At 34.1% G+C, this 23,290-nt stretch overlaps 1 pseudogene; it reads right to left on the bottom strand.

Annotated features, from left to right (window-relative positions):
* Positions 1-20,958: 20,958 nt before the first annotated feature.
* LOC148939661 (6-phosphogluconate dehydrogenase, decarboxylating pseudogene) lies at positions 20,959-21,804 on the bottom strand (annotated as a pseudogene).
* Positions 21,805-23,290: the final 1,486 nt, after the last annotated feature.

Genomic DNA, 23,290 nt, shown 5'->3' with positions numbered 1-23,290 from the left:
CAAACAAGAGAAATACCTGAAAATTTTAAAATTAGTTTTGTTTTATGCTAGGTTTTAGATACTCGACAAGTGATTTTGTGTACTTAATAATTTTAAACATTGAAAAAATATTGTCTCACGCGAATGGAAAAAAAGAAAGAATAACCAAAAAAAATATCAAAATAGAGCAATCCAAATTTCCACTAATAGAAAACTTTACTACATAAAAAATAAAGCTAACATCCTGAAATATCAGAAAAGTTTATTTAAAAGAGATAAAGATGCCACCGAACGCAATAAAGCTCGAGAACGCGTAAGGATTGCTACTAAGATGTCTTGTGATCCAGGATTTAAGAAAATGAAATATGACAGAGCAAAACAGAGGTATGTTATGGATCAGGGGCATCGAGAAGGGAAAATTGAGACAGCCAAACAAAAGAGCAAGGAACTGTATGATAACGATATAGATTATCGAAACGAACATAAGAAAAAAGTTGCTACCAGAATAATGGGTAGATACTGGGGTGACAAAAGCTATAATGAAAAAATTAAATTCTCTGCGAGGTTGTAGCAAATTACAATAAGGGACGAACTTTAACCCATAGTAACTAATTATTACATCAAACAGATCGGGGTCATAATAAAGAGCTGTCTAATGGCTCATTTTAAAGAAAACTGCTGTATATTGAAACCTTTTGTAATTAGCAAAAATAATTATTATTGTAAAATAAATTGATACGATATGGTAAAGAACTAACTTTAGGCCATAGTAACTAATGTAATTTTGTTACATTAATCCGGGTTGCAGCGGTAGCTAGCAACCTAGTAAGAGACGATCACCTCCAATGTTAAGAAATATAAAACCCCCCCACTCCTAAAAAAAGAGTCAGATCAAAACAAAAAGTACACCATTAGAACCGCCTTGTCCGAATCCTCTATAAAGGAAACTTACCGCCCTTTGGCTTGAATAACAAAGAAAATATATTGGCTTGAAAATCAAGAAAATAGACTTTTACCACGTTATTCTCCACAAACGGGATATTTTTTTCTTTCCGCTTTTTTTTTCTGCTCAGCTAGCTGGGCACTGGAAAATCATAGAGAGTTGTATAATAGCTCATTTTAAAGGTAATTGCAACATCTAGTCACTTTTGTAATTAAAAATAAAATACTTTTTAAAGTAGAATCAATTTTGTCAAAAAAATTGCCTTTTTGATGTATTTTCATACTGCAGTCTTTTCAAAGATATTTGAATTTTGAAGCAATAAAACAGTTCATGGTAATGAACTCTATAGTAATAATAGCTACTTGTCTCAATAGTAACCGAAACTCCTGGAACCAAAATTTTCTTATTTGGCTTAATCGCTAAAATTATTATGTAAACTGCAAAAATATTTATGATGCCTAATCAATAATAGTAATTTTTTAATTTAAACAACAAAAATACATGAAAATTCTAAAATTAGTTTTGCTTTTTGTCTCCTGGAAGAAAAATTTTACAATAAAGAACGACACCTAGCCCATGTTAACTGAAACATAAATAGGGATTATGTAATTCCCATCAGTATCATGGCTGTTCACATTAAAAGACGATCATTGGAATAACATACCACTGCATACATTGGACTTAGTTAGCTACTTGATTGCTTGAGGCTCGTCTCTTACTATTTCAAAGAAGAAAAAGCCATAGGTTTTTTCCTGTTTGTAATAATATAGCATGAAATTACATTAAAGGACGATCATTTGAAGATCCGGGTTGCAGCGGTAGCTAGCAACCTAGTAAGAGACGATCACCTCCAATGTTAAGAAATATAATACCCCCCAACTCCTAAAAAAGAGTCAGATCAAAACAAAAAGTACACCATTAGAACCGCCTTGTCCGAATCCTCTATAAAGAAAACTTACCGCCCTTTGGCTTGAATAACAAAGAAAATATATTGGCTTGAAAATCAAGAAAATAGACTTTTACCACGTTATTCTCCACAAACGGGATATTTTTTTCTTTCCGCTTTTTTCATGCTCAGCTAGCTGGGCACTGGAAAATCGTAGAGAGTTGTATAATAGCTCATGTTAAAGGCAATTGCAACATCTAGTCACTTTTGTAATTAAAAATAAAATACTTTTTAAAGTAGAATCAATTTTGTCAAAAAAATTGCATTTTTGATGTATTTTCATACTGCAGTCTTTTCAAAGATATCCGGGTTGCAGCGGTAGCTAGCAACCTAGTAAGAGACGATCACGTCCAATGTTAAGAAATATAAAAACCCATAGTTCCTAACAAATCCGGGTTGCAGCGGTAGCTAGCAACCTAGTAAGAGACGATCACCTCCAATGTCAAGAAATATAAAACCCCCTAACTCCTAAAAAAAGAGTCAGATCAAAACAAAAAGTACACCATTAGAACCGCCTTGTCCGAATCCTCTATAAAGGAAACTTACCGCCCTTTGGCTTGAATAACAAAGAAAATATATTGGCTTGAAAATCAAGAAAATTGACTTTTACCACGTTATTCTCCACAAACGGGATATTTTTTTCTTTCCGCTTTTTCTTTCTGCTCAGCTAGCTGGGCACTGGAAAATCATAGAGAGCTGTATAATAGCTCATTTTAAAGGAAATTGCAACATCTAGTCACTTTTGTATTTAAAAATAAAATACTTTTTAAAGTAGAATCAATTTTGTCAAAAAAATTGCATTTTTGATGTATTTATAATAAAGATCGAACTCTTCCCTATACTAACTTGCATACGCAACTTCACTATAGTTAATTATAATAAAGAACGACCTCTTGCCAATACTAAATTATATAGGCCACTTAACTATAGTATAGGTTAGTAAATTTACATTAAAAGACGATAACTGAAATAACAAACCATTCCATACATTGGACTTAGTTATTAGCTACTTGATTATTTGAGTTTCGTCTCTTACTATTAAAGAAGAAAAAGCCGTAGGCTTTTTCCTGCTTGTATTTATAGTTAAAAAACGAACTCAGGTCCAAAGAAACTGAACCCTGTGGTTCATTCATATTATCTTCATTATTTTAGCTAGAATGTAAATAAACAATTATAATAAAGAACGACCTCTTGCCAATACTAAATTATATAGGCCACTTAACTATAGTATAGGTTAGTAAATTTACATTAAAAGACGATAACTGAAATAACAAACCATTCCATACATTGGACTTAGTTATTAGCTACTTGATTATTTGAGTTTCGTCTCTTACTATTAAAGAAGAAAAAGCCGTAGGCTTTTTCCTGCTTGTATTTATAGTTAAAAAACGAACTCAGGTCCAAAGAAACTGAACCCTGTGGTTCATTCATATTATCTTCAATATTTTAGCTAGAATGTAAATAAACAAGTTTCTTTTTTAAATTTTAAACTGAAAAGATAGTGCTTTTAATTCAACATATTAAAAGTTCTCCCCGACGGGGAATCGAACCCCCTTCTCCCAAGTAACAAGTGGGCATGCTTACCATTAGACTATCGAAGACTTATAAAATAAAAGTTACTTATAAGATATGATAATAATTTTTTAATCCGGGTTGCAGCGGTAGCTAGAAACCTAGTAAGATCCGTGTTGCAGCGGTAGCTAGCAACCTAGTAAGAGACGATCACGTCCAATGTTAAGAAATATAAAAACCCCTAACTCCTAAAAAAGGAGTCAGATCAAAACGAAAAGTACACCATTAGAACCGCCTTGTCCAAAACCCCTGTATAGGAAACTTTCTGTCCCTTGGCTTGAACAGCAAGGGAAATATATTGGCTTGAAAATCAAGAAAATTGACTTTAACCACGTTATTCTCCCCAAACGCGATATTTTTTTCTTTTTTCTTTTTTTGTATCCAGAGATAGCTTGGCACTGGAACATCGTAGAGGGTTGTTCAATAGCTCATTTTAAAGGAAATTAATTGGGTTAAAATCTATAGTAACTAAAATAAATTATTTCTAAAAGAGAATAAAATTTTCCAATAAAAACTGTATTTTTGATGCAGTGACGTCATAATTACTATATAAGAAACGTCAAAACTGTAAATGGTCTCATTCATGAATACATAATGGTTAGATCAAAGCAAGCTACACGCAAGTTAAAAAATCAGTACTAAAAAATCAAGAAAAGTGGCAGCTACTACAACATTCTGCCTAAACGGGATATTTTTTCTCTTTTCTTTGTTTCCAGTATAATAAAGATCAAACTCTTCCCTATACTAACTTGCATACGCAACTTTATCCGGGTTGCAGCGGTAGCTAGCAACCTAGTAAGAGACGATCACGTCCAATGTTAAGAAATATAAAAACCCATAGTTCTTAAAAAAAGAGTCAGATCAAAACAAAAAGTACACCATTAGAACCGCCTTGTCCGAAACCCCTGCATAGTAATTACATTAAAAGACAATCACTGAAATAACAAACCATTCCATACATTGGACTTAGTTAGCTACTTGATTGTTTGAGTTTCGTCTCTTACTATTTAAAAGAAGAAAAAGCCGTAGGCTTTTTCCTGTTTGTATTTATAGTTAAAAAACGAACTCAAGTCCAAAGAAACTGAACACTGTGGTTCATTCATATTATCTTCATTATTTTAGCTAGAATGTAAATAAACAAGTTTCTTTTTTAAATTTTAAATTGAAAAGATAGTGCATTTAATTCAACATATTAAAAGTTCTCCCCAACGGGGAATCGGCCCCCCTTCTCCCAGGTAACAAGTGGGAATACTTACCATTAGACTATCGAGGACTTATAAAATAAAAGTTACATATAAGATATGATAATAATTTTTTAATCCGGGTTACATAAAGGCTCGATCATCGAATTTTCCGGGTTGCAGCGGTAGCTAGCAACCTAGTAAGAGACGATCACGTCCAATGTTAATTTACATTAAAGGACGAACAATAGCCCATAGTAACTGGTATCCAGGTTGCGGTGGTAGCGAGCAACCTAGTAAGAGACGATCCGGCCCCATAGTAAGAAATGAAATAGATACATTAAAAAACGATCATTGGAATAAAAACCATTTCATACATTGGACTTGGTTATTACATTAAAGGACGAACTATTGTTATCCGGGTTGCAGCGGTAGCTAGCAACCTAGTATACAGTAAAGAACGAATATGTAAGTTTCATCAGATATAATTTCATGATCAAGATTGATCAATGACGTCATTATCATAGGTATTACCCAGATTGTCTCTTACTATTCCAATTAAAAAAAGCCATAGGCTTTTTCTGTTTGTAATCACAATAAGAGACGATCACGTCCAATGCTAACATAACAATAAAGAACGAACTCTAATTAAATTTTGTTATTATCCGGGTTGCAGCGGTAGCTATTATAATAAAGATCGAACTCTTCCCTATACTAACTTGCATAGGCAACTTCACTATAGTGAAGATTACAGTATTTTATCCGGGTTGCAGCGGTAGCTAGCAACCTAGTAAGAGACGATCACCTCCAATGTCAAGAAATACAAAACCCCCCAACTCCTAAAAACAGAGTCAGATCAAAACAAAAAGTACACCATTAGAACCGCCTTGTCCGAATCCTCTATAAAGGAAACTTACCGCCCTTTGGCTTGAATAACAAAGAAAATATATTGGCTTGAAAATCAAGAAAATTGACTTTTACCACGTTATTCTCCACAAACGGGATATTTTTTTCTTTCCGCTTTTTCTTTCTGCTCAGCTAGCTGGGCACTGGAAAATCATAGAGAGCTGTATAATAGCTCATTTTAAAGGAAATTGCAACATCTAGTCACTTTTGTATTTAAAAATAAAATACTTTTTAAAGTAGAATCAATTTTGTCAAAAAAATTGCATTTTTGATGTATTTATAATAAAGAACGAACTCTTGCCTAGACTAACTTGGATACTCAACTTAATTATAGTTAATCCGGGTTGCAGCGGTAGCTAGCAACCTAGTAAGAGACGATCACCTCCAATGTCAAGAAATATAAAACCCCCCAACTCCTAAAAAAAGAGTCAGATCAAAACAAAAAGTACACCATTAGAACCGCCTTGTCCGAATCCTCTATAAAGGAAACTTACCTCCCTTTGGCTTGAATAACAAAGAAAATATATTGGCTTGAAAATCAAGAAAATTGACTTTTACCACGTTATTCTCCACAAACGGGATATTTTTTTCTTTCCGCTTTTTTCTTTCTGCTCAGCTAGCTGGGCACTGGAAAATCATAGAGAGCTGTATAATAGCTCATTTTAAAGGAAATTGCAACATCTAGTCACTTTTGTATTTAAAAATAAAATACTTTTTAAAGTAGAATCAATTTTGTCAAAAAAATTGCATTTTTGATGTATTTTCATACTGCAGTCTTTTCAAAGATATTTGAATTTTGAAGCAATAAAACAGTCCATGTAATGAACTCTATAGTAATAATAGCTACTTGTCTCAATAGTAACCGAAACTCCTGGAACCAAAATTTTCTTTTTTGGCTTAATCGCTAAAATTATTATGTAAACTGCAAAAATATTTATGATGCCTAATCAGTAATAGTAATTTTTTAATTTAAACAACAAAAATACATGAAAATTCTAAAATTAGTTTTGCTTTTTGTCTCCTGGAAGAAATTTTTTTTTCATCTCAGTTCAAATTTATTATTGTATCCTGTAACCCGTAAAGTACATATCTCCATATTATTGTCTCATAATTGCAATTATTTTAGTTTTCAGTCCAGAATCACTAAACTTATTATTTAAACTGCAAAAATATTTATGGTGTCTAACCAATATATAATAAAGAACGACCTCTTACCTATACTAAATTTTATACACCACTTAATTATAGTATAGGTTAGTATATCCGGGTTGCAGCGGTAGCTAGCAACCTAGTAAGAGACGATCACCTCCAATGTTAAGAAATATAAAACCCCCCAACTCCTAAAAAAAGAGTCAGATCAAAACAAAAAGTACACCATTAGAACCGCCTTGTCCGAATCCTCTATAAAGGAATTATAATAAGAGACTAACCTCAAAGAATCAGGCAGCTAACAAAGTCCAATATATGGAAGGGTTTGTTCTTCTTGTGGTATAGTAAAGAGCGAACTTAAGCCCAAAGGAACTGATTCCTGTGGCTTTTAAAAATTTTAAATTTAAAGGATATTGCTTTAACTTCCGTAAATTAAAAGTTCTTCCAGAAGAAGAATCGAACCCCAATCTCCCGCGTAAAAAATGGATATGCATACAATTGTACCGTCAGAGACTCATCAAATAGAAGTTACATATATGACATGATAATAAATTTGTTAATACAAAAAATATAATAAAGAACGACCTCTTGCCTGTGCTAAATTTTGTAGGCCACTTAACTATAGTATAGGCTAGTACAGTTATATTTAAATTCAATATATCAAAAATTATAATAAATATCCGGGTTGCAGCAGTAGCTAGCAACCTAGTAAGAGACGATCACGTCCAGTTTTAAGAAATATTATAATAAAGATCAAACTCTTCCCAATACTAACTTGCATACGCAACTTCACTATAGTTAAGATTACAGTATTTATATTTTTACATGAAAAGACGATCACTTAAATAACAAACCATTCCATACATTGGACTTAGTTATCTACTTGATTGTTTGAGTTTTGTCTCTTACTATTTAAAAGCAGAAAAAGCCGTAGGCTTTTTCCTGTTTGTATTTATAGTTAAAAAACGAACTCAAGTCCAGAGAAACTGAACACTGTGGTTCATTCATATTATCTTCATTATTTTAGCTAGATCGTAAATAAATAAGTTTCTTTTTTAAATTTTAAATTGAAAAGATAGTGCTTTTAATTCAACATATTAAAAGTTCTCCCCGACGAGGAATCGGAGCCCCTTCTCCCAGGTAACAAGTGGGAATACTTACCATTAGACTATCGAAGACTTATAAAATAAAAGTTACATATAAGATATGATAATAATTTTTTAATCCGGGTTACATAAAGGCTCGATCATCGAATTTACATTAAAGAACGAACTTTAGTCCATAGTTTATATTAAAGTTACAGTAAAGAACGAACTTCAGCCCATAGTAACTAAAGCAAGATTATAAATTTAAGACTAAAACAAGTACTTTGTTTGCTTTGGTATGAAATACTGGCAGCGTTGGGATTTGAACCCACACTTCGAAAGATACGGGTTGCTAAAACCAACACCTTAGACCTCTCGGCCAAGCTGCCTCAGATAACTATGCTTATATCACGTATAGTGACAAAAATGACTACCCAGTATCAAATCATACAGTTCGTAGCAATACGGGTTTATATTAAAAGGCGATCATCTTACCACTCCAAAGAAGAAAAAGCCATAGGCTTTTCCTGTTTGTAATCAGGCCTTAAATAATCTGGGTTGTCAAACAGTTCGTGTTATAGTAAAGAGCAATAACTAGTCCGGGTTGCAGCAGTAGCTAGCAATCCGGGTTGTAGCGGTAGCTAGCAACCAAGTAAGAGACGATCACGTCCAATGTTAAGAAATATAAAAACCCATAGTTCCTAAAAAAAAGAGTCAGATCAAAACAAAAAGTACACCATTAGAACCGCCTTGTCCGAAACCCCTGTATAGGAAACTTTCTGTCCCTTGGCTTGAACAGCAAGGGAAATACATTGGCTTGAAAATCAAGAAAATCGACTTTAACCACGTTATTCTCCCCAAACGGGATATTTTTTTCTCTTTTCTTTTTTTTTTGTATCCAGAGATAGCTTGGCACTGGAGCATCGTAGAGGGTTGTTCAATAGGTCATTTTAAAGGAAATTAATTGGGTTAAAAACCTTTTATAACTAAAATAAAATATTTATAAAAGAGAATAAATTTTTCCACCAAAAACTGCATTTTCGATGTCTTTTCACACTGCAGTCTTTCAAACATAATCGTATACCAGCGGTAAGATTTGAACCCACGCCTCCGAAGAGACTGGTGGCTAACACCAGTGCCTTGGACCACTCGGCCAGGCTGCCTCTCATAAATAAATATATATGTGAATTTGGGTTGCAGCAGTAGCTAGCAACCTAGTAAGAGACGATCAGTCCAATGCTAAGAAATATAACAAAACTCCTAAAAATAGAGTCAGATCAAAACAAAAGTAAATCATTAGAATTACCTTGTCTGAAACCCTACTAGATAAATAATGAATGTCATCATAGTTTTATATTAGAGCTATGACGTGAATAGAAATTATAATAAAGAAGGAACTCTTCCCTATACTAACTTGCATAGGCAACTTCACTATAGTTAAGATTACAGTATTTATATTATATACATCATTCTAATTATAAAAGGTTCGAATGTTCGAAGATCATAGAGTTAAAAATTTTCCCACACCGGGAATCGAAATTATAATAAAGAACGATCTCTTGCCAGTACTAAATTTTATAGGCCGCTTAACTATAGTATAGGCTATCCGGGTTGCAGTGGTAGCTAGCAACCTAGTAAGAGACGATCACGTCCAATGTTAAGAAATTTTAAAAACCCATAGTTCCTAAAAAACCGCCTTGTCCGAAACCCCTTGAAAGGAAACTTACCGCCCTTTGGCTTGAACAGCAAGGGAAATATATTGGCTTGAAAATCAAGAAAATTGACTTTAACCACGTTATTCTCCACAAACGGGATATTTTTTTCTTTTTTTCTTCTTTTCCAGAGATAGCTTTGCACTGGAACATCGTAAAGAGTTGTTCAATGGCTCATTGTAAAGGAAATTAATTGGGTTAAAAACCTTTTGTAACTAAAACAAATTATTTTAAAACAGGATAAATTTTTCCACTAAAAACTATATTTTTGATGTCTTTCCATACTGCTGTCTTTTCAAAGACATTTGATTTTTGAAGCAACCAAACAGTTCGTGGTAAGGTTGTATTTTAAACTTTATATTCCATAGATAGCTTAGCACTGGAACATCGTATCCAGGTTGCAGCGGTAGCTAGCAACCTAGTAAGAGACGATCACTTCCAATGATAAGAAATATAAAAACCCCTAACTCCTATGAAAAGAGTCAGACCAAAACAAAAGTTACACCATTAGAACCGCCTTGTCCAAAACCCCTATAAAGGAAACTTATCACTCTTTGGCTTGAATAACAAAGAAAATATATTGGCTTGAAAATCAAGAAGAATTGACTTTAACCACGTTATTCTCCACAAACGGGATATTTTTTTCTTTCCGCTTTTTTTTCCTCCTCAACTAGCTGGGCACTGGAAAATCATAGAGAGCTGTATAATAGCTCATTTTAAAGGATTACATTAAAAGACGATTATTGGAATAACATACCACTGTATACATTGGACTTACTTACTCTTCTTTTGGACTTAGTTCGTCTCTTACTATTTCAAAGAAGAAACAGCCGTAGGCTTTTTCCTGTTTGTAATGATATAGCATAAAACGAAACCCAAGTTGTAACTAACGTCATCCTTGTTGTTATACCACTTAATCTATATAGGTTTTACAGTAAAGAACCACCTCTAGTCCATTGTAATCAAATAGTTCGTGGTAAGGAATTGTATAGTAAGAGCGAATCGTCTCAATAGCAACCAAAACTCTAAAAAATGGAATTTTAGTATCAATAGATACATCAAAAGAATTGGATTTTAATGCTGATTTTAAGTATATAAATTTCATGAAGTTTTACATAAAGGCTCGATCATCGAATTTAAGCTGAAACTAAGTAAAGGACAATTATGCCTCCATATATTCACAGTGATGTATATCCGGGTTGCAGCGGCAGCTAGCAACCTAGTAAGAGACGATCACGTCCAATGTTAAGAAATATAAAAACCCATAGTTCCTAAAAAAGGAGTCAGATCAAATTCATTACATTAAAAGACGATCATTGGAATAAAAATTTATTGCATGCATTAGACTTAGTTAGCTACTTGATGGTTTGAGGTTCGTCTCTTACTATTTCAAAGAAGAAAAAGCCGTAGGCTTTTTCCTGTTTGTTATCAGGGTTGCATCCGGGTTGCAGCGGTAGCTAGCATCCTAGTAAGAGACGATCACGTCCAATGTTAAGAAATATAAAAACCCATAGTTCCTAAAAAAGGAGTCAGATCAAAACAAATTACACTAAAGAGCGAACTTTAGTCCAAAGTAACTAAAGTATTATAAGGAATTTTACAGTAAAGAACGATTACAATAAGGAACGAACTGAACCCATAGTAACTTAAGTTTTAAATCAAACAGTTCGTGGTCATAATAAAGAGCATTGTAATGACTCATTTTAAATCCGGGTTGCAGCGGTAGCTAGCAACCTAGTAAGAGACGATCACGTCCAATGTTAAGAAATATAAAAACCCATAGTTCCTAACAAAGGAGTCAGATCAAAACAAAAAGTACACCATTAGAACCGCCTTGTCCGAAACCCCTGTATAGGAAACTTTCTGTCCCTTGGCTTGAACAGCAAGGGAAATATATTGGCTTGAAAATCAAGAAAAGTGGCAGCTACTACAACATTCTTCCTAAATGGGATGTTTTTTTCTTTTTTTCTTTTTTTCTTTGTATCCAGAGATAGCTTGGCACTGGAACATCTTAGAGGGTTGTTCAATAGCTCATTTTAAAGGAAATTAATTGGGTTAAAAACCTTTTGTAACTAAAATAAATTATTTCTAAAAGAGAATAAATTTTTTCACCAAAAGCTGCATTTTCGATGTCTTCAGACTGCAGTCTTTCAAACATAATCGTATACCAGCGGTAAGATTTGAACCCACGCCTCCGAAGAGACTGGTGGCTAACACCAGTGCCTTGGAACACTTGGCCAGGTTGCCTCTCATAAATAATATATATGTGAATCTGGGTTGCAGCAGTAGCTAGCAATCTAGTAAGAGACGATCAGTCCAATGCTAAGAAATATAACAAAACTCCTAAAAATAGAGTCAGATCAAAACAAAAGTATCCGGGTTGCAGCGGTAGCTAGCAACCTAGTAAGAGACGATCACGTCCAATGTTAAGAAATATAAAAACCCATAGTTACTAACAAAGGAGTCAGATCAAAACAAAAAGTACACCATTAGAACCGCCTTGTCCGAAACCCCTGTATAGGAAACTTTCTGTCCCTTGGCTTGAACAGAAAGGGAAATATATTGGCTTGAAAATCAAGAAAAGTGGCAGCTACTACAACATTCTTCCTAAACGGGATATTTTTTTCTCTTTTTTCTTTTTTTCTTTGTTTCCAGAGATAGCTTGGCACTGGAACATCGTAGAGGGTTGTTCAATAGCTCATTTTAAAGGAAATTAATTGGGTTAAAAACCTTTTGTAACTAAAATAAATTATTTCTAAAAGAGAATAAATTTTTCCACCAAAAACTGCATTTTCGATGTCTTTTCACACTGCAGTCTTTCAAACATAATCGTATACCTGCGGTAAGATTTGAACCCACGCCTCCGAAGAGACTGGTGGCTAACACCAGTGCCTTGGACCACTCGGCCAGGTTGCCTCTCATAAATAATAAATATGTGAATCCGGGTTGCAGCAGTAGCTAGCAATCTAGTAAGAGACGATCAGTCCAATGCTAAGAAATATAACAAAACTCCTAAAAATAGAGTCAGATCAAAACAAAAGTACATCATTAGAATTACCTTGTCTGAAACCCTACTAGATAAATTTTGAATGTTGTCATAGTTTTATATTAGAGCTATGACGTGAATAGAAAAACACGAAATTATATTGTTGTTTCTGAAGACGTCATGAAATAATATCATTGCGCTATGACGTCAATAAAATCATTACGCTGTGACATCATAATTACTATATAAGAAGCGTCAGAACTGTAAATGTTCACATTCATAATTACATAATGGTTTCAATCAAGCAAGCTGCACGCAAATTGAAAAAACAGTACAACACAAACAACAGAGATAGTATCTTGAAAAGAAAAAAGCAAAGGTATTCAACCGACCAGGCATATCGAGAAGTAATCAAACAAAAAAGCAAGATGTGTTATCACAATGATGAAGATTATAGACATGCAAAAATTGAGACAGCCAAACAAAAGATCAAGGAACGGTATGGTAATGATGAAGATTACAGAGATCCGGGTTGCAGCGGTAGCTAGCAACCTAGTAAGAGACGATCACGTCCAATGTTAAGAAATATAAAAACCCATAGTTCCTAAAAAAGGAGTCAGATCAAAACAAAAAGTACACCGTTAGAACCGCCTTGTCTGAAACCCCTGTATAGGAAACTTTCTGTCCCTTGGCTTGAACAGCAAGCGAAATATATTGGCTTGAAAATCAAGAAAAGTGGCAGCTACTACAACATTCTTCCTAAACGGGATATTTTTTTCTTTTTTTCTTTTTTTCTTTGTTTCCAGAGATAGCTTGGCACTGGAACATCGGAGAGGGTTGTTCAATAGCTCATTTGAAAGGAAATTAATTGGGTTAAATCCGGGTTGCAGCGGTAGCTAGCAACCTAGTAAGAGACGATCACCTCCAATGTCAAGAAATATAAAACCCCCCAACTCCTAAAAAAAGAGTCAGATCAAAACAAAAAGTACACCATTAGAACCGCCTTGTCCGAATCCTCTATAAAGGAAACTTACCTCCCTTTGGCTTGAATAACAAAGAAAATATATTGGCTTGAAAATCAAGAAAATTGACTTTTACCACGTTATTCTCCACAAACGGGATATTTTTTTCTTTCCGCTTTTTCTTTCTGCTCAGCTAGCTGGGCACTGGAAAATCATAGAGAGCTGTATAATAGCTCATTTTAAAGGAAATTGCAACATCTAGTCACTTTTGTATTTAAAAATAAAATACTTTTTAAAGTAGAATCAATTTTGTCAAAAAAATTGCATTTTTGATGTATTTTCATACTGCAGTCTTTTCAAAGATATTTGAATTTTGAAGCAATAAAACAGTCCATGTAATGAACTCTCTAGTAATAATAGCTACTTGTCTCAATAGTAACCGAAACTCCTGGAACCAAAATTTTCTTTTTTGGCTTAATCGCTAAAATTATTATGTAAACTGCAAAAATATTTATGATGCCTAATCAGTAATAGTAATTTTTTTACATTAAAGAACGATCTCTTGCCTATACTGTATTAGATACTCAACTTAATTATAGTTAATAATATAGTTATAATAAAGAACGACCTCTTACCTATACTAAATCCGGGTTGCAGCGGTAGCTAGCAACCTAGTAAGAGACGATCACGTCCAATGTCAAGAAATATAAAACCCCCCAACTCCTAAAAAAGAGTCAGATCAAAACAAAAAGTACACCATTAGAACCGCCTTGTCCGAATCCTCTATAAAGGAAACTTACCTCCCTTTGGCTTGAATAACAAAGAAAATATATTGGCTTGAAAATCAAGAAAATTGACTTTTACCACGTTATTCTCCACAAACGGGATATTTTTTTCTTTCCGCTTTTTCTTTCTGCTCAGCTAGCTGGGCACTGGAAAATCATAGAGAGCTGTATAATAGCTCATTTATAATAAAGAACGAACTCTTGCCCTTAGTTACCTATGTCTAGTCAAATTAGCTAATTAATTTCACCTGATTTTGTTTTAAAAATAATTCCCACACCGGGATTCGAACCCAAACTAATTGGTTGAAAGCCAACTATCCTAAGCCACTAGACCATATGAGATACGTGTAGAAAGCTAATTAATTGTTTTATGATATATTATAGCATAAATTTCATCGGATATAGCTGAAACCTAGTAAAGAACAATTACAGTAAAGAAAGATCTCTCGCCCATAGTAACTGATACATGGTGATTCCAGGGGTAGTTATATACAGAACCGATATAGCTCATCATAAATGGTGTTTGTCAATTATCCGGGTTGCAGCGGTAGCTAACAACCCAGTGAGAGACGATCAAGCCCCATAGTAAAAACTAAAGTAACCCATAACTTCTGAAAATAGATTCAGATCAAAACAAGAAATGCTCTATTAGAACTGCCTTGTCCAAAACTTCTATATAGCAAACTTACCGTCCTTTGGCTTGAATAACAAAGAAAATATATTGGCTTGAAAATCAAGAAAATTGACTTTAACCACGATATTCTCCACAAATGGCATCTCTTTTTTCCGTTTTTTTTTCTCCTCAGCTAGCTGAGCACTGCAAAATCATAGAGAGCTGTATTATAATTTGAAGCTCAAAAGCCATTGAAAACATGTTTCAATTTTCGTAGAATGATCTGTCTTTTGTTAATTATACTCATGCTATTTTGAATGTCATAACTTTCTACTTGAAAGTAGATCCGCTTGTCCAGGTTGCAGTGGTAGCTAGCAACCTAGTAAGAAATGATCACGTCCAATGTTAAGTAATATATATTAGATCAAAACAAAAAGCACACCATTAGAACCGCCTTGTTCGAAACCCCCTTATAGGAAACTTTCTGTCCCTTGACTTGAACAGCAAGGGAAATATATTGGCTTTAAAATCAAGAAAAGTGGCAGCTACTACAACATTCTGACTAAACGGCATATTTTTTTTTTTTCTTTTCCACAGATAGCTTGGTAATGGAACATCGTAGAGACTTGTTCAATGTGTCAGTTAAAAGGAAATTGATTGGGTTAAAAAATCTTTTGTAACTAAAATAAATTATTTCTAAGAGAGAATAAATTTTTCCACTAAAAACTGCATTTTTGATGTCTTTTAGTACTGCAGTCTTCAAAGATATTTGATTTTTGTACATGAATCATAATCGTATACCAGCGTAAGATTTGAACCCACTCCTCCGAAGAGACTGGTGGCTAAGACCAGCGCCTTGGACCACAGGGCCACGCTGCCTCTCATAACTATATACGTGAATCCGGGTTGCAGCAGTAGCTAGCAACCTAGTAAGAGACAATCATTCGGGTTGCACTGGTAGCTAGCATCCGGGTTGCAGCGGTAGCTAGCAACCTAGTAAGAGACGATCACGTCCAATGTTAAGAAATATAAAAACCCATATTTCCTAACAAAGGAGTCAGATCAAAACAAAAAGTAAACCATTAGAACCGCCTTGTCCGAAACCCCTGCATAGGAAACTTTCTTTCCCTTGGCTTGAACAGCTAGGGAAATATATTGGCTTGAAAATCAAGAAAAGTGGCAGCTACTACAACATTCTGCCTAAACTCTTATTAGAATCCGTTAAGCGAAAAACACCTTTACATTAATGGGGAATTCCTTGTGGGTTTTACTTAGTCGCCATTGGACATACACAGGGTTTCAATCCATGTATCTTAATTGATCAAATGGTTTTAAAATTTTCCATATTATTATTGAGATATAATTCCACATCCACCGTGAAATTCTACATATAAACGTACCAGTAGCCAAATATTGGTACATATATTTCTCGAGTACGAAACATTATATTTCTCGAGTAAGAAACACATGAATAAGCAAACTTGCAGCACATAAGTACACTGGTATCCTATTTTATGTGTAGGCCTAAAATAATTATAATCTGCACTAGGACAAAATATTTCATATAATTAGACGCTTCTGTACTGATAATTTCTTGTTTTGGATAATATCCATCTTGGTTAGGACATGGGTCTATTTTTTATAGAAAATTCGAGGGAACCTGAGTCAGTATAGGTAAGATATAGCGTGACTGACTTGCGAAAATATGTCACAAAAATTAGAGCACAAGATATGTCATCGATAAACCAATGAAATTAAAGAACATTTTTGTCACAGAACTATAGAACGGTGATCTCTCTGTTATTGTATACGTCATAGATATAAACTAATGAAATTAAATTTTTTGCCAAGGATCTAGACATTAATACCTTTGTTTCTTTTTGGAAGTAATGTTTGACACAGAGCAGTAGGACAGCATACGTCATAGATATAATATAATGAAATTAAAAAGTTTTTTGTTTTTGTTTTTTTTTCGGAGCTATAAGAAAGTAAACTCTCTGTTTCTCTTTCAAAGCATTCAGATCCAAAAAACGAAAACTTAACTAGCTCACAGAAGTTTCTATTCAACCTTTAAGTATTGTTTTGACTGGCCCTGATTGACGTAAAATACTAATTTCTTACACTTGAAGGACTGAGAAATATCCCTTCCTACGGTCGTAAAAAAAAACTACAAAAAACAATCATGGGCCTCGAGTTCCTCCCTGGGCGTCCCACAAGATGTGGTCCAACGCCAGTTGTCGTTTTCAGTCGTCCACGGCCTTCCTACCTTTGGTTATTTTCTTTTCCAACCTCTCTCTCTGATCACCAGTGTTTTGACATCACTCGTATTATTTTTTTTCATTAAAATTGACTTTGTTAACTTTACTTACATACTTTTAAATTTATTATGGTGTTAAGTTTAAAATATTTGAAATTTGTCTTTACATTAATTAGGGATATTTCCATCTGTCAGGTTTTTTAACCGTTCTACCTGACTGTGTCGTTATTTTCTCCTCTGTTTCTTGTGTTTTTTTCTTTTTCGGTTTTTCTAGCGAAATAAGGTCAAACTTCTTGTATTGTTTTTTTCCAAAATTCTTGCCCTTTTAATCTTGTTTCCTTCGCGTGTGCAGCTACTGAATTCGGTTTTGATTTCCCTATTTCTTTGACTACTATATGGTCTGATTTGCCGTCAGAATCTTCGGAACTGGTTTCCGACAAATCCGGATTAGAACTTTTAGAGGTGGCACTTTTTGAGGTGTCACCTGCCCTTCCTTCGTAAATTTCTACTCCTCTGGAAGTAGAAGGTTTATTCCCTATGTCCTCGCCTTGAGTTTTCAACTCGGGGGATTTGAAAGATTCTTGAGAGCTTTGGGAGGAATCAATAGTTTTTGCGGTGTTCCTCCATTGTTTGAAGGCCATGTCTTCAGGGGGATGGGGCATTCTTTGCACAAAGGTTTCCCTCCATGAAGTCCAATTTTTAGGTTTGACCTTGGACACAGTTATATCATGATATTGACCTTGCTGGTCATCGTAGGGAGTTTTATTCTCGGGCAATGTATTTTGAATCTTTTTATGGGGACATTAATTAAATCCTTAGCTTCTCGCAGGTTTGTTTTAATTAAGTCTTTGAGACGCGTTTTCTTTACAGCAATGCCGGGGGTTTATACAGCTCTGTTTAATTTCTCCTTTAAAGACAGGGGCCTTTCTATCGATGTTGCAGGGGAAACCATATCGTCTGGAAATCTTTTGGGGGGACATGGGGTCGAAATTCTATCGGGGAAAAATTGGGTTTTTGGAGATATTGTATAGTGTAAATTTCCTGCACTCGCCGATGAATAACTTTTTGGACTTTTTGGCGTTCTTATTCTTACTGGTGTTAGGGATTTTTTCTCTGGAATAACTAGATTTTCCACAGCTGAAAAGTCATCAAAAATTTGTCCATCACTGTCATTCTCGAAATAGTCTTGCTTGAAATTAAAGGGTTTTAGCTCTGCCAATCTTGATTTAGGGGGTTCATTTTCCGAATCTGACGAATCAGTAGAAGAGGGATGTGATACCCATCTCTCTGGAAATTTGGCTCTTTTTATTCGGCTAACATGCGCCTTGTAAGTTCTTCCATTATCGGGGTTTTCCATTTAGAGGTATATTCATTATCGTACTTTTTGACTATTCTGTACGGTCCAGAATATTTGTCGGAAAGTTTTTTTCCTTCCGTTTTTGCCTCGTTCTTTAGGTAAACGAAGTCTCCTACTTTGAAATTTATATTCCCCTTAACTTTGGGTTGGTTTCTAAGCTCTTGGTTTATTTTACATTTTTCCAACTCTTGCCTAACTATTTTATAAGTTTTCTTCATTCTATTCATGAATACTTGTTTGTAATATTCTGACCTGTGATCATACTACCGAGATTCAATAATCCTATTATACGAGATTTTGAAGTCACGACCAAACAAAAATGGATGGTCTTTGATTGTTTCGGAAGATACAGCTTGGATTTCTTTAGTTAAACAGGGTAAGAATTTATCCCGGAAACTCTGGTTGTTTTCTTTATAAATAATTAAAAAAGTTAAAAAAATTTGATGCCTGTCTTATATTTTAAAATTAGCTTGTGGGTGGTACGGAGCTGTCACCATTTTCTCTATATTAGGAAGACTCATCAAGTCTTTTGTTACTTTCGAAACAAAATTGCTCCCGTCGTCACTCAAAATTTTATTAGGAATGCCAAATTGTAAAAATAACTTTGCTAATGCCTTACTTGTGGCATAAGCACCTTGATTTTTTAAAGCTTTTGCAAAAGTAAATCCTGAAAAATGATCTATAACCGAAAGAATACATATGGCCTCTGCTAGAACAGGTAAGCCTCCAGTTGTACCGTATAGGTCAAATGAGATAATATCGAAGGGGTACTTTGCTACCGGGATCCTTCCCAGTGGAGGATTAGAGGAGGCGGCGGGAATTTGTCTCAAGTTACACGCTTCACAAGAACTTACCAATTTGTCGAGTTTTGCCAATACAGATTGTGTGTGATAAGATTGTTTCACTTTATCGTTAATTTTAGTTCCCGCTAGATTTCCACCTGCGTCTGGATAATAATATTAAAATGCAGGCCCTATCAAATTTTGGGGTAATACGGGTATTATTGAGGTTTGGTTTCTGTTTGTCTCGGCGGTCTCTATTCTACACAGTATTTCTTCATCAAGATCATAGTAAAAATTATATATCTCTTATCTAAGAGTTTTGAATTTATCCGGTAACACATCATTATTCACGAAATAATCAATTAGTGCTACACACATTTCGTCCTTTCTTCGCTTTGTGTTTATATTTTCCGAAGACAACGGCAATTGTTAAGCTTATTTTCTTCTACTGCGTCTTTGGCTTTGTTTTTCTTACATCCATGTTTGCTTATAGCAATTATGGCGTTAACTTCATTTTCTTCAGCTTCCGATGGAATATTTTCTGGGTATCTACTTAAAAATGCGCAAGCTGCGTTTTGTTGATGCACTAAATGGCACATTTATAATAATAGTTACCACAGCACAAAGACGAAGGGACTATCCTTTGATGCGAAGGATTCGAGTTTAACGCTCTTGGTAACGATCGTTATTCAGAGTGGGCTCACAGAAAGTCTTATGGACCCCTACTTTTGGGGATTATGCTTTTTAATTCTTAAAGGTCCTTTACCGCGAATCCGGAGTGCAGATCCTTTATTTTTATCCTGCAACCTGGATTATATAAAAAAACCTAATTGACAAATACCATCTATGATGAACTATATCGGTCCTTTATGTAAGTTGCTAGCTACCGCTGCAACCCGGATAATAAACTGATTACAAACAGGAAAAAGCCTAAGGATTTTTCTTCTTTGAAATAGTAAGAGACGAACCTCAAACAATCAAGAAGCTAACTAATTCCAATGTATGCAATTGCTTGTTATTCTAATGAAAATCTTTTAATGTAATAAGCCATTGAACAACTCTCTACGATGTTCCAGTTCCAAGCTATCTGTGGAATTATTAACCTATACTATAATTAAGTGGCATATAAAATATAGTATGGGCAAGAGGTTGTTCTTTATTATAATTCTGATATATCTATTGGTATTAAAATTATGTTTTTAAAGAGTTTCGAGTACTATTAAGACGATTCGCTCATACTATACAGTTCGTTACCACGAACTGTTTGAAAATATAATCGAGTGTTAATATTGTATTCACTTATTACTTCCTATATGGTTACTACCTACGATTATGACGATGCATCACATTGTTAATTTTACAACTTTAATTAATGATGTCATAGTGCAAGTGGCTAGCATGATCGGCCATTAACCGAAAGATTGGCGGCTCAAAGCCACTCAGGGTCAATTTCTTTTTGTTTGTAATTCAGCTATCAATTAAACCATGATACCGACGATACTTACAAAATTCCGATTGTATTGATCCCTTATGTATGATCTCCTAATGATCGTCTTTTAACATAATTTCATTTACTATGGACTAAAGTTCGTTCTTTAATGTAAGTAATGCAACCCGGATTGACAACCCAGATTATGTAAACCCTGAACAAAAGAACTAAGCCAAATAATTGCTAGATGCTGTTTTTCCTCCAGTTCCAGTCTAATTGCTATATATAAAAACCCCAGGTTTGTCGTTTAGTTCTTAGGTATGATTTCCGAAGTAATCACGCTATGCCTGTATAAGATTGGCAGGGAGGTTAGCCAATTTACACCCATCGTAAAAAGCTAATGCAGTAAAGAAGGTTGGAATAGGAATCCCCAAACGAGCAGCTTCAGATACAACTGTCCTCCAGGAACTTTGGCACTTGTGAATAGCACCCCGGAAGAAATCATCTAACAACAAATTAGTCAATTTTGGATTCTTATCAAATTCTTTCTTGATATAACTAAGGAAAACACTTCTAATAATACAGCCGCCACCAAACATGAGTGCAATATTACCATAGTTCAAGTTCTAGTTGAATACCTTTGCTGCTTCTCTGAGTAGCATATACCCTTGAGTGTACGAAACATTTTTTATGCATAAAGGGTCTTGCGGATATGTTCCACATATGTTTTCTCATTGCCTTCAAATTTAATGTCAGGTCCTTTAAGTAATTTGCATGCAGCAACACGTTCATCTTCCAAGGAAGATAAAGAGCGAGCATAAGCAGATTCTCCTATGAGAGTAACTGGAATTCCGTATTGAACGGATGCAATAGTAGTCCATTCTGACGTTCCTTTCTGACCAGCTGAATCACGAATATTTTCTAACAGTTTATCACCATTCTTCTTGAATTTGGAAATATTTCTTGAAATTTCAATGAGAAAAGAATCCAATTCTCCATGGTTCCACTCTTCGAACGCTTTACTCATTTCCTCTTGATCCAGTCTCAGTGCATCTTTCAAAAATGAATAAGCATCACATGTGACCTGCATATCCCCGTACGCAATACCATTTATGAACCATCTTCACAAAATGACCAGCTCCTCCGTCATCTGATTTAACATAATTTGTTCTTTAACTTAAATTTTATTTGTCATATATTTTAAAATATACTACATGGTATAGTGGTAGGGATAGCTAGCTTTCAGCCATTTCTCCCAAATTTGATTCCCGGCATGCTAAATTTTTACTTATGATGATTTCTTAAGAAATATAATGAAAATAAAATTGTTCTATACTATCATTTATAAGGATATGTATGTGCTGTTTGGACTACACCTCGTTCCATAATGTAATAAAAAATAATTTTTTTTGTTAAAACCCTCCAAAAATTACTGCATTTTACATAATAATGGTAAATTATATAAATTAACCGTATTGACAAGCACCATATATGATGAATTATATTGGTCCTTTATGTAATGAAGAAAAGTGATAAAAGTGATAAAAATGAAGTTTTTTGTATTAGAAATTATCCTATTTTTCTATTAAAAATTGTACTAGAACTTTTAATGAGCCCTCATCCGACATTCTAGCACCACTGAGTCGATACAATAACCCCATGTAAAAAAAGGCAAATAAACACGCATCCGTGATCTTTCTTGTGCATTGTACATAATATATGATAATTATATAAGAAAAACCTAATTGACGAATACCATTTATGATGAACTATATCGGTCTTTTATGTATAAACAAAAATCAACTATCATATATAATATATGATAGGCAAATTTTTTGACAAATCAGTTTTGTCAAATAAGCTGCATTTTTGATATATTTTCATACTGCCCTCTTTTCAAAGATAGTTGACTTTTTTACATAACCTTTATACATAAAGGACCGGTATAGTTCATCATAAATGGTATTCGTCAATTAGGTTTTTCTTATATAACTATCATATAATATATATGATACTTTAGGAATATATATATATATTATAAATATAAATATATATAAATATATATAAATATATATAATCATATATATTATATATGATAGTTATATAAGAAAAACCTAATTGACGAATACCATTTATGATGAACTATACCGGTCCTTTATGTATAAAAAAATCAACTATCTTTGAAAAGAGTGCAGCATGAAAATACATCAAAAATGCAGCTTTTTTGAAAAAACTGATTCTACTTTAAAAATATTTTCTTTTTAATTACAAAAGGTACTAGATGCAGCAATTTACTTTTAAATGAGCGATTATACAGCTCATTATGATTTTTGAGTGCCCAGCTAGTTGAGGAGTCAAATCAAGCGGAAAGAAAAAAAGATGCCGTTAGTGAAGAGTATCGTGGTTAAAGTCAATTTTCTTGATCTTCAAGCTAATATATTTTCCTTATTATTTAAGTCAAGGTACGTTAAGTTTGCTGTATAGAAGATTTGGACAAGGCGTGATTCCCGGCATGCTAAATTTTTACTTATGATGATTTCTTAAGAAACATAATTAAAATAAATTTGTTCTATACTATCATTTTGATATGATAGTATAGCAGTATGATAGTATAGCCGCATAAACAATGCAGTAAGTGCTGCATCG

Source organism: Artemia sp. Qi Xiang Cuo, chromosome 21, assembly GCF_049724085.1.
Source record: "Artemia sp. Qi Xiang Cuo chromosome 21, ASM4972408v1, whole genome shotgun sequence".
Taxonomy (NCBI): Eukaryota; Metazoa; Arthropoda; class Branchiopoda; order Anostraca; family Artemiidae; genus Artemia; species Artemia sp. Qi Xiang Cuo.
Note: the sequence above shows the minus strand (reverse complement) of the source record. Positions and strands in the feature narration are given on the sequence as shown.